This window comes from Schistocerca gregaria, chromosome 3, assembly GCF_023897955.1.
Source record: "Schistocerca gregaria isolate iqSchGreg1 chromosome 3, iqSchGreg1.2, whole genome shotgun sequence".
Lineage (NCBI taxonomy): Eukaryota > Metazoa > Arthropoda > Insecta > Orthoptera > Acrididae > Schistocerca > Schistocerca gregaria.
Window position 1 is genome coordinate 820,021,524 of NC_064922.1, and position 14,073 is coordinate 820,035,596.

The 14,073-nt window shown below is 43.7% G+C and overlaps 1 protein-coding gene across 1 annotated transcript in view; it reads right to left on the reverse strand.

The window, feature by feature from the left end:
- Window positions 1–14,073, reverse strand: part of LOC126354527 (homeodomain-only protein-like) — a 348,066-nt gene that overhangs the window by 191,474 nt on the left and 142,519 nt on the right. The window contains exon 2 of the mRNA XM_050004254.1: window positions 3,743–3,795. The gene's annotated coding sequence lies outside the window, so the exon portion shown is untranslated. The remainder of the gene's footprint in view (window positions 1–3,742; window positions 3,796–14,073) is intronic.

Sequence of the window (14,073 nt, forward strand, 5' to 3'; positions counted from 1 at the left end):
GAACAGACTTTGCAGGAGAGGTGAAAAATCGTTGTTTCACGTCAGTCACTTTTTCTCCCGATAACGGCGGCCGCGCTCCGCCGTGAAGGTCCAACACCATTCCACTGTTCTCCATCTCGTTCACTAACTTTTGTATGCAACATTTGGACGGTATATGTTCGTCACCAAACCGTTCAACAAACATTTACTGACATGTCTTTATGGAACCACTAATCCAATATTGTTTCACAAAAGAACATGCGCTCTTAGACAGAATAGCGATACTTTGTCACTGAACACAGACCTCCAGCCACAGCTAAGTGCAGGAACACATTGTTGCGTCACACGATATTGCAAAGAGCAGTGTTGCCACGCCAAACGTCACAAATTACACTGCGCAATTTCAGCGGTATTACTACTCATGTCTATGGGGCCTCTTTGGAGTGGGACACCTTTGTATCGTTTAGCTGGCTTCAAGGATGCATTTTTGCGAGTACTTAATTTTGTTAAAAAGCGAAGATTGTGGAACCACAGTCTACGACAAACAGTCGCGAAACACTATAGGCAAAAAACACAACCGTTTGACAGCTGAAGCGATGCTAGTGCTTCAAACGTTTACCATGAAGCAACGGAAGAATGACGGGATATAAATTGAGCACTTGCTATTTTTAATGCTGTTACTTTCGTGTTTTCCAGACATTAAACGTGGCAGTGACTTTTCGAATGCGAATAGGAAAATGTAATTAAAGTAATGTTTTATCACCGTTTAATATCTACATATAACAATAAAATCTTAGTGCAACGTAATATACATGTGGTTCATAGTAGCAGAGTCGTAAATGTACGGGGGTGGTTTGAAAAGTTTTCAGAATCACCACGAGAGGTCAGCGCTAGCGCAACGGGTTGTTCACGCGATATTCACTGGACTGTTGCCTGGTTCAAATGGTTCTGAGCACTATGGGACTTAACATCTGAGGTCATCAGTCCCCTAGAACGTAGAACTACTTAAACCTAACTAACCTAAGAACATCACACACATCCATGCCCGAGGCAGGATTCGAACCCGCGACCGTAGCTGTCGCGCAGTTCCAGACTGAAGCGCCTAGAACCGCTCGGCCACACTGGCCAGCCACTGTCGCCTGTAAACACTTGCTACGTCAGTGTTCTTGGAAGAGGGCTGTGGCGGTGACGTGCCTCTTTTGTTGTTGCCGCGTAGTGATTTGCGAAGATGGAACAAATCGAGATTCGAGCAGTGGTGAAGTACTTCATAAAGAAAGGTATGAAAGTAAAGGACATGCATGCCAGTTTCCAGAATACACTGGGGAACTCTGCTCCTTCATATTCAACTGTTGCCAGGTGGACAAATGAATTTAAACTTGGTCGGAAGAGCTTAGATGATGACCCGTAGCGTGGACGGCCAAGATGTCACTAATCCAGAAATCATTGCAAAAGTCCACAAAATGGTCATGGAGGATCACCGATCGAAAGTGCGTGAAATTGCTCACGCTTTCCAGATGTCATCTGAAAGGGTATATCACATTTTATCTGAAGAATTAGAAATGAAAAAATTATCTGCAAGATCGGTGCCGCAACTCTTGACGCTGGATCAGAAACCAATGAGAATGGACATATTGGCACAATGTGTGGCCTGTTTTAGGAGAAACGAACAACATTTTTTGCGCCGGTTTGTGACCACAGATGAAACTTAAGTGCGCTACTGTACCCCATAGACAAAACAACAGTCAAAGCAGTGGAAACATGCTGATTCACCGCCACCAAAGAAAGCAAAACAATTCTTTCGGTGGGTAAGATCATGGCATCAGTGTTCTTGGATGCGAAGGGGATTCTGTTTGTGGATTATCTTCCGCTGGGCAAACAATTACGAGAGAATACTATGCTAACCTCCTGGACAAATTGCAACAACAAATATGCGAAAAAAGGCCAGGTTTAGCAAGGAAGAAAGTCATCTTTCATCAAGACAATGAGCGGCCACACACATGTGCCGTAGCCATGGCAAAATTACACAAACTAAGGTATGAATTGTTGCCATACCCGCCTTATTCACCTCATATGGCTCCGTCAGACTTCCATCTCTTCCTAAAACTGAAAATTTATCTTGGTGGACGAAGATTCACTTCAAACGAAAAACTGATAGCCGGAGTTAACAACTATTTTGCAGGCCTGGAGGTAACTGATTTTCGAGATGGGATCAAGGGACTGGAATATCGTTGGACCAAGTTCATTAATCTACAAGGAGGCTACATTGACAAATAAAGGAAGTTTCAGTGATGTAAATACTTTTTTCTATTCAGTTCCGAGAACTTTTCAAACCACTCTGGTATCAAGGAAAATCGTGTAAGACGAGAAATGAATTGTGACCTGGTGCGTTTACGTTCCTTTGGAATACGGGTATATCCGTGTGCTCTCCGACGCTTAGCCCTGATTGTAGTTCGTTGCACGAGTTTCTTCGAGGATTTCAGATTCATTGTAATACATTTACAAATAGGCACGATTTTTACATTCCTGAAAATTAGCTGCTACATCTTTCTTCTAAACGCCCTTTCGGTCTCGTACTTGTTTCTGTGCCTTGCGTGTACCTCCCAGTTTTATCCTGCTTCCCAGATGTGAAAATGTGTATACATCTTTAAAATTCACTTTCCCAGCTCTGACATTTAGTCCTTCGGCATGTCTGCCAGTGACGCTTTCTTCTTATTTATGCGCATATCTTGAACTACAGCTAGAACACGTTCCGTTACATTTCGCACGAAAGTCAATTCCTGTTCACTTTCTGCCACCGCTGATACGACACCAGTAATCATGGATACAATACGATTAATTGGTGTCGTAGCAGTGGTGGCAGAAAGTGAACAAGAACTGCCCTTGGCAAACAACAACAGTCCTTTACACCCTTAATTCCCTTTTCATTGAACAAATAAACATCAGTGGTGGCTAAATTGCCTTACATCTTTCCTGGTTTTGACCTCTTATGCAAATCTGTCAGTAAAGACTATTGTAACTCGCTTTGAAGGAAAGGAAAGAGTTCCCATCTGTCTCTCTTATCGATACCACACTGACCAAAAAAGAGAAAGAAATTATTATTTCAACGCCTTTCCATACTTTTAGCGCCACAATAAGCTCTGAAATAACAGCTTATTTGCATTTAGAATGTGCTTCGCCACTACATAATTATACATAATGCACAATCATTTCGCAGTGTGCTTCTACATGTTAGCCGCTTGGCGGAGCTGCAATGGCAAACTGTCTTGGATTCTGGTGGAACTGCGTATTTCATTAATCCATTACCTGCATCAGAACTCACGTCCTACCACTACGAGGAAAGCTATATCCTAAAAAACCTAAAAAAATAGTACTGCAGACCACGCATTGCGGATTGGTCACCGTACCATCTGTCCATCTACCGTATTATCCATTCGGCCTAACAACATCATTTGGATGCGGTGTCGTATAGAGGGGCATGTGATGAGCTCATTGCTCTCACAGCAATTGCCAGCTTTTCAACTTCCTCCCTGTTTCCGGCTTTTGGAGCCACTACTCCTGTTCTAAGTAGCCCCTCTAATAGCGTGAAAAGGATTTAATCCAATCAGCTTGAGTTCGCTCACTGATCAGTGGCAGAACTGGGAACTGAACTCCGTTCCACCAAGGTCAATGAGACATGCTGATCGCTGACGTACAGGGATGAACGCTACAAATTCTGAAAATAGTGAAACTATTGAAAATAAATTGTCTTTCAGCATGTTCTTACCTCTCGGAAAGTTACTCGCACGGAAGTGTAACACCTCAGATGTCGAGACCTTCCTGTAAACAAGGGAATCAGTTAATTAGTAAAACATAAATGAAGATATTTGTGAAATTTAAGTTCTTGACAAAGTAATTAGTTTAGATTAATTAAAACTTTATGGGTGAATGTTACTTGTGTAGTTACACTGAAGCGCCAAAGAAACTGGTATAGGCATGCGTGTTCAAATACAGAGATACGTGAACAGGCAGAATACGGCGCTGCGGTCGGCAACGCCTATGTAAGACAAGTGTCTGGCGCAGTTAGGCGGTTACTGCTGCAGGTTATCAGGACTTAAATGAGTTTGAACAAGGTGTTATAGTCGGCGCAGGAGCGATGGGACAGGTAGCGATGATGTGGGATTTTTCAGTACGACCGTTTTACGAGTGTACCGTCGATATGAGGAATCGGGTAAAACATCAAATCTCCTACATCGCAGCGGTCGGAACTCGACCAACGACGACTAAAAAGAATCGTTCAGCGTGACAGAAGTGCAACCCTTCAACAAATTTCTGCAGATTTCACTGCTGGGTCATCAATAAGTGTCAGCGTGCGAACCATTCAACGACGCATCATCGATATGGGCTTTCGGTGCCGAAAGCCCACTCGTGTACCCTTGATGACTACACGACATTGCTTTACGCCTCGCCTGGGCCCGTCAGCACTTGACATTTGACTGTTGATGACTGGAAACACGTTGTCTGGTCAGACGAGTCTCGTTTCAAATTGCATCGAGCAGATGGACGTGTACGGGTGTGGAGACAACCTCGTAAATCCATGGTAACTGCATGTCAGCAGGGCACTGTTCAAGCTGCTGGAGGCTTTTTAATGGTGTGGAGCCTGTGCAGTTGCAGCGATATGGGACCCCTGATACGTTTAGATACGACTTTGGCAGGTTACATGTACCTAAGCATCCTGTATGATCACTTGCACCGATTCATGTCCACTGTGCATTCCGACGGACTTGGACAATTCCAGCAGGGCAATGCGACACCCCACACGTCCAGAGTTGCTACATAGTGGATCCAGGAACATTCTTCTGCGTTTAAACATTTCCGCTGGCCACCAAATTCCCAGACATGTACATAACTGTACATATCTGGGTTGCCTTGCAACGTGCTGTTCAGAAAAGATTCCACCCCCTCGTATTCTTCCTCCAGGATTCATGGTGTCAGGTCCCTCCAGCACTACCTCAGACGTTAGTCGAGTCAATGCCTCGTCGTGTTGCGGCACTTCTGCGTGGTGGTGAGGGCCCTACACGATCCTAGGCAGGTGTACCAAATTCTTTGGCTCTTCAGTGTATATTGAAAGAACAATCAGTGATGTCGAACAGACGCGGTTCCTTTGTCAGTAATTAATCCAGCCACGATCATGTACCTTACTGGAACGAAACCCGATGCCTGCAAACAGGAGACGTACTGGACTGTCAAACGCCAGTAGTTTCAGCAGATAATCCCACCCGCCATCTGAACGAGCACGTAGATAATAGTAGCGTCAATCTTTCAAACCAAGGAACAGTTCAACAGAAGAATACAATTTCCGTAGCCAGAGTTCCGAGAAGTGGACTAATGCGGAGATGCTCCCTCTCGCAACGTCGTCTTACATAGAGCCAACCGCCGTAACGTGTAATTTAATACACCTCAATAGTCAGACAGTCCCACAAGTACATGAAAGGCTACACGTAAGCACCTCGGAATTGCGCAGCACATCTGCGCTGTGGGAACGGCGGGGAGTGCAGAATTTCAGGTCTGGCTGTTAAAAGTGCGAACTTAATGCATTGACGCGGTTGTCGTTCCGGCAGAGTGAGGGAAAGGCGCGGACTATGTGGCGTCGTCTGCAAACGGCCTTCCGGGAATCCACGGAGCCGCCAGAGGCCGGCTGCCAACTGGAGCGTGGCGGCGGAGAAGGGAGAGGTGGGGGTGGAGTGGGTGGGGGGAGCGTGATCACTCCAGCACACTCTGTGGGTCATCCGTCCACGGGGCACAGCTTGGGCAACCTCCCCGCGAAATCCCCGTCTTAGGGGAATTTTCCAGGCTCGGAGCATAATTTTACACTCACGTTCAACTTTTCTTGAGGGAGGAAATATTTTTTCATACGAGTAAATGTCTTAAATACTATGTACATAAGGGGGACAATTATTGAACTGCATGGGAAAAAATGTAAATTATTACAAACTACGGCGTGCACACACTTTATTCAACATGTAAACGTCAATACAGATGAAACATCCAGGCAGGTTAAAACTGTGTGCCAGACCGAGACTCGATCTCGGAACCTTTGCCTTCGCGGGAAAATGCCAGGAGACGAGGTACAGGTAGAATTGAAGCCGTGAGGACGAGTCGTGAGTCGTGCTTGGGTAGCTCAGTGGTAGAGCATTTATCTGAGAAAGGCAAAGGTCCCGAGTTCGAGTTACGGTATTGCCACAGTTTTAGTCTGCCAGGAAGTTTCATATCAGCGGACACTCCGCTGCAGAGTGAAAAATCTCATTCTGTCCACTACAGATCTACAGATATTCGGATTTAGGTTACGAGATGTTTATATGCCTGCCATCATTGGCGATGAAGTGGCGCAAACAAATAACGAAATTCTGGATGACCCACTGAAGTGTCGGAACATCGATGCTGTCGATGATCTCCTGAATAGCTGTTTCCAGCTCAGCGATGGTTATTACTGCACAGCCAGCCGCGGTGGTCTCGCGGTTCTAGGCGCGCAGTCAGGAACCGTCCGACTTCACAGGTTCGAATCCTGCCTCGGGCATGGATTTGTGTGATGTCCTTAGGTTAGTTAGGTTTAAGTAGTTCTAAGTTCTAGGGGACTGATGACCACAGCAGTTGTGTCCCATAGTGCTCAGAGCCATTTGAACCATAACTGCACACCTTGTCTTTAAATATAGTCATACAAAAAAGAGTCACATGTGTTCAGATCCGCAGAATTTGGTGACCAATCTAGGCCCATGCCAATGGCCTCTGGATACCCCAGAGCAAGAATGCTGTCCTCAAAGTGCTCCTAGGGGACATCAAACACTCTCCTGCATCGACAGGGTCGAGCTCCGTCTTGCATGAACCACATCTTGTCGAAATCATGGTCACTTTGGGTAATGGGGATGAATCATCTTCCAAAACCTTAACATACCGTTCGGTAGTACCGTGCCATCGAGGAATATTGCACCGATTATTCCGTGACTGGACACTGCACACCACACAGTCACCCGTTGAGGGGAAGAGACTCCTCGATCGTGAAATCTGTATTCTCAGCCCACCAAATGTGCCAGTTTTGCTTACTGACGGAGCCATACAAATGTAAGTGGGCTTCATCGCATGCATGCGCAAACTAATTCCCATCATGCCCCGCGGTCAACCCTGCTGTTTGAACGTCCTAACGCAAACCGTTCAGACGTTATGACGACTGCATTTCATATAGCTCAATAATTGTCACCCTGTAATTTTTGGCTGGTAAATTGATGGGGCTATGCACCACAAAAGGGCGGCCAAAATATCTCTACGCGGATTGCAGAACTAAACGGTTTCCACGAGTGAGGGGGAAGTATAGGTCTGCGGTCAAAAATAAACATATTTACATGATCAGAATTAAATCTTCTATGGCGTGAACCTCAGAAATGAAATATCTTTAAGTACATTTCGAGATGGCGGCCACTTGACAATGTAGGTACTGAAAATCGACCTATTTATTTGCCTTTAAACTTAAATAAATAACAAACATTATGAAAAATGCACTGTTTTAAAAAACGCAAAAATACGAATTTTTTATTGACTGAAAAGCGGCCTCCAATTTTACAGAGTAGCATTTTTAAAATCGTGCTCACCAGTTTAAAATGTCGTCTCGAGAAATACGCACTGAATGTTTTGAGCATCTTTAAAAAGAATTAGAAAAAATTCTGGAGGATGTAGACTCTGACTTCAGAAGTCCGAAAAAGCCTTTCGCAAAATCGTAATCAAGTCGTCGAACGAAATCCTTCACTTCACATTTCAGTTTTTTACGTCACTGTTTCTTCAAGTGTTCATTGTAAACAAACTACTCACATGCAGGGTTTTGTATTTTTTTATATTTATGGTTCGTGAAGTTCAGAACTCAAATATTAATCCCCAAGATAGTTAGACGCAACTCTCAAAAATTCTCGAAAAAATTGACTTTCAAGTTTTGAGACCGTCTTTAACATACTGAAGGAATGTCGACTTTTCGCGACTGGCCTTGTCGCTGTGTGGTAGAATCCTCTCCTGCTACGTACGGGTTTTAAGTTTGAAATGCACAAAATGCACAAAAATGTAAAAAAATCAATAGCGCTCGGGACTGCTAATTACTGGTTCGAGTCTCGTTTCAGTTATTATTTTCTCGTTCAGTTCGAATACCACGCCATTTAAATATAAAATTCATCAAATATATGCTAACTAATAGATATCAAATCGCTATTTTTGTAGGAAATGCACCTCTTCTTATTTTTAGTTACATGTTGCACTCAAAAATCCAATTTTCATTGCAAATATACGTTCTTAGTTACCTAACTTTTATAAAAGATAGTTTAAAATAAAATAATTACACATTCTTTTTCATTCTTTTCTATTTTTTGCTTCATGAAAATGTTATTGACACATGCACCTGTATTTAAAATTTTGGCAGAGGTGGGTATCGAACGTGTAGCGCACAGCCACACGATCTGTCGAGAATACTTGAGTTTGCTTTAGCATATTAACACGGTCGGAAAACTTCAAAGTCGATTTTCTTGAGGATTTTTGACAGCTGCATCGAGTGATTTTGTTGAGTGATATATGGGTTCTTAACTTCACGTACCATGAATACAAAAAAAAAAATCTTATTTCCATGTGATCTCCTTGTCAGCCATTTTTCAGCGATAACAGATGAATAATTTAAAAAACAAGAAAAAAGGTAATCTCATATTGCAATAGTGGCATCTAGCGGTAGTTTGTGAAAAAGGCTGATCCTCGTTGCGTTCCTCTTCGTGATAGGAGTTTGGATGTGGATTACTACGCCCGGATTAGTGCAACATGCGTTTTCACACTCTTAATCTTTTCACTATTACTGGTACGTACGTTACCCAAAAAGAGAAAGGGGGAATTTTCTGCATGTTCTTGTTCTGTATCAATGTCGCACTGGTAAAGGGAAGCATGCTGGTTTGCAGAATACCTATAATAAAAGCCTGCGCCTGCAGCTTGTGCTGTCTGCAAGGTCCATTCTTAATCCTCTGCTCCATGCCTCTCCGTATCGCCGCACCGAATTAGTCCGCGCCTGCAGATAGGCAACCCAATTAAGAGATTTGCAAAGCGGTCTCCTGTCGCCCCATCCCGGACAGTTCGACTCAATGAGTTGCACGCACGTATTGACGTTTCCCGTGTTACAGGCGGTGCCCATATATAGCACCTCCAATATGAGTTAAGAACCTACACTGCCAGTTGATGTGTGTCTGTTTCCAGTATGTCCTGCAGTTTTTGTGTAATCATTTAGAGACCCAGAGGTACTTATAAATAACCCTGTACGTCCCACCTTTCTTTACCTTGGAAAACGAAAAGAAATATTTTTTCGTATTGTTACTTCTGCTATGACGTTCATTATAACCACCTTACATTCATGTCTTTCACACCAAAATGGAATTGGTACTAGAAGGATTAAAAGCGAACGTCGATACTCGCAAAGGGTGTAACCTTGTAATGGAATAATATGGATTCTTCTCCCGACCGGATACATCTGAAAACACCACTGCACCCACTTGGCCACGGATCGTAGGTCCATGGGTACCATCTCCAGTAGTAATGCGGTTCATGAAACGTGATAGTGTGTCCACAAGTTTTAGGGATTACCAGTCACCCTGCCACCGATTATTTAAGGAGTCAAAGTCCCATGCATCGTAACAACTTCGAATTATGTCCAAAGTATGTTGGTAGTGCTCTCATTATCAAACACTGAATTACTATAGCCTGGATAATTTGCCCTCCGTTTCAATAAAAGATCGGTTTTAGGCTTCCGCTCATTATCAAACACTGAATTACTATAGCCTGGATAATTTGCCCTCCTTTTCAATAAAAGATAGTTTTTAAGCTTCTGGACCTCAATCGGCACAAACGGAACCCTTACATGGTCATTTTGTTGTCCATCTATCCTCCGCCTGTCCGATTGTTAAAAACGCTTTTTCTCAGGAACGGGTAGACGTGCCACGCTAAAGTTTATGCCATGTACTAAGGTCTATAGTTCTTTGACGGTGTAATAAATGTTAGCTTCTAAGTCTAGAGACCAGCAGCTACGGCTATTTATGTCATATATTTTGATGCTAGAAAACTCACTCATCGATACCTATAGGGTACTTCCGACTAGTTTATAGTCATGGAATCTGGTTGTGAGTAAGGAATCACTGTACGATTAAAGGAAACAAATCCGAAAATTGTTAATTTGTAATTACATCACGCGAAAACAATTGTCATTTGTTATCAGACTGTCTGTCTATCCATTTGTGAAGACCCCTTATCCTCAGGAACAGATAGTCATGCCAAACTTAAAATGTCGCATAGTATACGGTCCCTTGTCGATATAGTAAAGGTTAGCTTCTAAGTCACTGGTTCGCAACCTTTGTTACAGCGTTACCCCTGAGTGCAATCAGACATTAGCTAGTATCCCCGCCCTCACATTCCCTCGCCCGCCCTAGAATTTTAATTTTAAAATGATGAAACATGAGTGGTATTTAGATTTAGTGTATGTGTGTGTGGGGGGGGGGGGGGGGCGGGGGGGCTTGGTGTGTGTGTGTGTGTGTGTGTGTGTGTGTGTGTGTGTGTGTGTGTGTGTGTGTGTGTGTGTGTCGGGGGATTGGGGCTTCAAACAGTGAGGTCATCGGTCCCATCGGATTAGAGCAGATTCAGGAAGGAAGCCGGCCGTGCCCTTTCAAAGGAACCAACCCGGCACTGGCCTGAAGCGATTTAGGGAAATCACGGAAACCCTAAAGCAGGATGGCAGGATTCGAGTTTGAACCGTCGTCCTCTCGAATGCGAGTCCAGTGTGCTAACCTGTGCGCTATCTCGCTCAGCGCGGGAGGAGGGTGGGGGAGGGGGGGGGGGGGGCTCGTGTTAGAATGAATGACGAAGGACTTCGTGGTGCATCGCAAGTGCTGCCCAAAATTCTTTCTTAGATAAGAGAGCTAACTATCGACAGTGAGAATAGACGCTTGTTACAAAACGTATTTCCCCTGCGTCACTCCTCTCCGTAGCGGTACTTGCATGACCTCATACTGCAACCCCATTTAAAATCAATCAAGTGATTTACTGTTTGTAAATCACCTGATTGTTGCACTCCTTACTTCTGGACTGAAACGGGAAGAATTCCGGTCGTTGATGCTTTGTTTTAGTGCTGTGTCATGCTGTCAGTTCGTGCATTTATCTGTTTCGAAGCGAGCAGTGAAGCAATTTATGGGCTACTGCAGGTACTATCTACAACTTGAAGAAGACGTTTTCTTCTGATATTTAGCATTTATTATGCACATTTCTCACTTTTATCATCACAGATGCACGGGACAAAGCACAACATATGTGTGTAGTGGGTGGATTATGTGAGGAACCTCCAACCTCCACCGTACTAATGCTAGTAATTGAGAAAAGGTAACTATTGATAACTTACATAGTCTTTTGAAAATACTTTAGTTTCGTGACTGAAACAGAATAGAATCGTTTCATTTTTATGCCTCAGAAAATTTCATTTTACTTTTTTACAGGGGGTAATTACCCCCAGGTTGAGAACCACTGTTCCAAGTTAATGGAGTCGAAAGATACGACCATTTATATCACATATTTTGATACTCCCAAACTCACTGATTAAACTTACGGAGTATTTCTCGTTGACGTAAATAATGAAATTTGGCAAGAAGCAAGGTAGCACAGTACAAGTAACGGAAAAAAATCAAAAATTTGTTAATTTGTAATCATATCACACGGAAATAATATTTATTTTGTCTTTTGTTACCCGACGTCAAAACCGACGTTAAAAAATTTTCGATCGTCTCGGAATCACTGGGAACGATATCTTGCCAGTATCAATGACGATAACAGGCAAATTTCGTTGAGACTCTCGATTCTGGCAAAGGGTCAACTGTCTGTATGACTAATTATATTCCTACGGAACTCACAGTGCGCGAGTCCTTGCACCTGGACAATTGGTTTTCAAGCATGTCAATACTTATGGCGTGATTTCTCCTGAACTGTGTACCATACAATCACATAATTTTGGAGATACATTAAGTGGTATACAGGGTATCAGAGGAGGAATGGTAAGTATTCAGGGATGTAACAGGAACGGTCATTCAAAGCAGAAAATAGTAAATAAGGGTTCTAAAATTCATACCTTACGAGCTATGAGCACTTGTTCACTAAAAGAGATGTTTCATAATAGCGAAGATGAACATGTGCTCATAGCTCTGAAGAAGAATACTCTAGAGCCCATGTTTACTGGACATTTCTCTCTTGAGTTGGCTCGTACTACCACCTCTCACAGCATGGAAGCAAAGAACTTTCAGTAGGAGAAGTTTGTTTCTCAGTATAAAAGAGGAAGTGCTCATAGCTATTAACGTATGCAGTTTAGCGTCCATGTTTACTAGACTTTTTAGCTCCTAATTATCGTTCCTTTCATATAATTGAATACTGGGCAATCCTCCTAGACCACCCTGTATTTGGATAATGTCTGCAAAAATGTGTGCCTGATAGTAATAAAGGGAAAAAAAAACGTAATGCTGGATGCTGAGGTTTTGCTTATAAACAGAGAAAATGTAGTTAAAGGATTAGTTTTTTCTTGTAATTTTTTGTGAGGGTGTCAACGAGAAGTAGTTTCGAAAAAGTTTGAAATGAAGTGTCTAGTCTGTTGGAAGTTACTAAGTGCTCTGATTCTCAAATACAGTGAGCTGACAAAAGTCCTGAAATGGCGATATGCACATATACAGATGGCGGTAGTATCACGTTCGCAAGATATTAAAAGGGTAGTGCATCGGCAGAGCTGTCAATTGTACTCAAGTGAGTCGTGTTAAAATGTTTCCGACGTGATTATGTCCTCACGAAGCGAATTAACAGACTTTCAACGCGGAATTGTGGTTGGAGCTAGGCGCATGAGATATTCGTTTTCGGAAATCGTTAGGGAATTCAACATACCGAGATCCCAGTATCAAGAGCGTGCCGAGAATACCAAATTTCCGGCATTACCTCTCACCACGGACAACACAGTGGCCAACGCCCTTCACTTAACGACCGAGAGCAGCGGTGTTTGAGTAGAGTGGTCACTGCTAACAGACAAGCAACACTGCGTGAAGTAACCGCAGATAACAATGTGGAAGGTACGCCAAACGCGTCCGTTAGGACAGTGCGGCGAAATCTGAAGTTAATGGGACAAGAGAATATTTGCTAACAGCACGACATCGCCTGCAGCAACTCTCCTCATTTCGTGACCACATCGATAAGATCCCTAGACGACTCAAAAACCGTGACCTGGTCAGATGAGTCGCGTTTCAGTTGTTAACAGCTGGTGGCAGTGTCTGAGTGTGGTGCAGACCCCACGAACCCATGGACCCAAGTTGTTCACAAGGCACTGCGCAAGCTGGCGGTGGCTCCGTAATGGTGTGGGCTGTGTTTACATGGAATGGGCTGCGTCCTCAGGTCCAACTGAACCGAGCATTTACCATTTGTAGCTATTCATGGACTTCATGTTCCCAAATAACAATGGAATTTCTGTGGATGACAATGCACCAAGTCACTGTGTCACAATTGTTCGCGATTTGCTTGAAGAATCTTCTGGCCATTTCGGCTAATGATTTAGTCACCCACATCGCTCTATAAGAATCCCATCGAACATGCATCGGCAATACTTTCGCAATTACAAACGGCTATACCGAGCGAGGTGGCGCAGTGGCTAGCACACTGGACTCGCATTCGGGAGGACGACGGTTCAATCCCGTCTCCAGCCATCCTGATTTAGGTTTTCCGTGATTTCCCTAAATAGTTACAGGCAAATGCCGGGATTGTTCCTTTGAAAGGGCACGGTCGATTTCCTTCCAAATCCTTCCCTAACCCGAGCTTGTGCTCCGTCTCTAATGACCTCGTTGTCGACGGGACGTTAAACACTTACCCCCACCATCACCACAGACGGCTATAGAGGCAGCATGGCTCAGTATATCTGTGAGGGCTTCCAGCGACTTGTTGAGTCCATGCCACGTCGACTTGCTGCGCTATGCCGAGAAAAATGGGTTCCGACATGATATTAAGAGGTATCCCACGACTCTTGTCGCCTCAGTGCGCGCAGTTTGT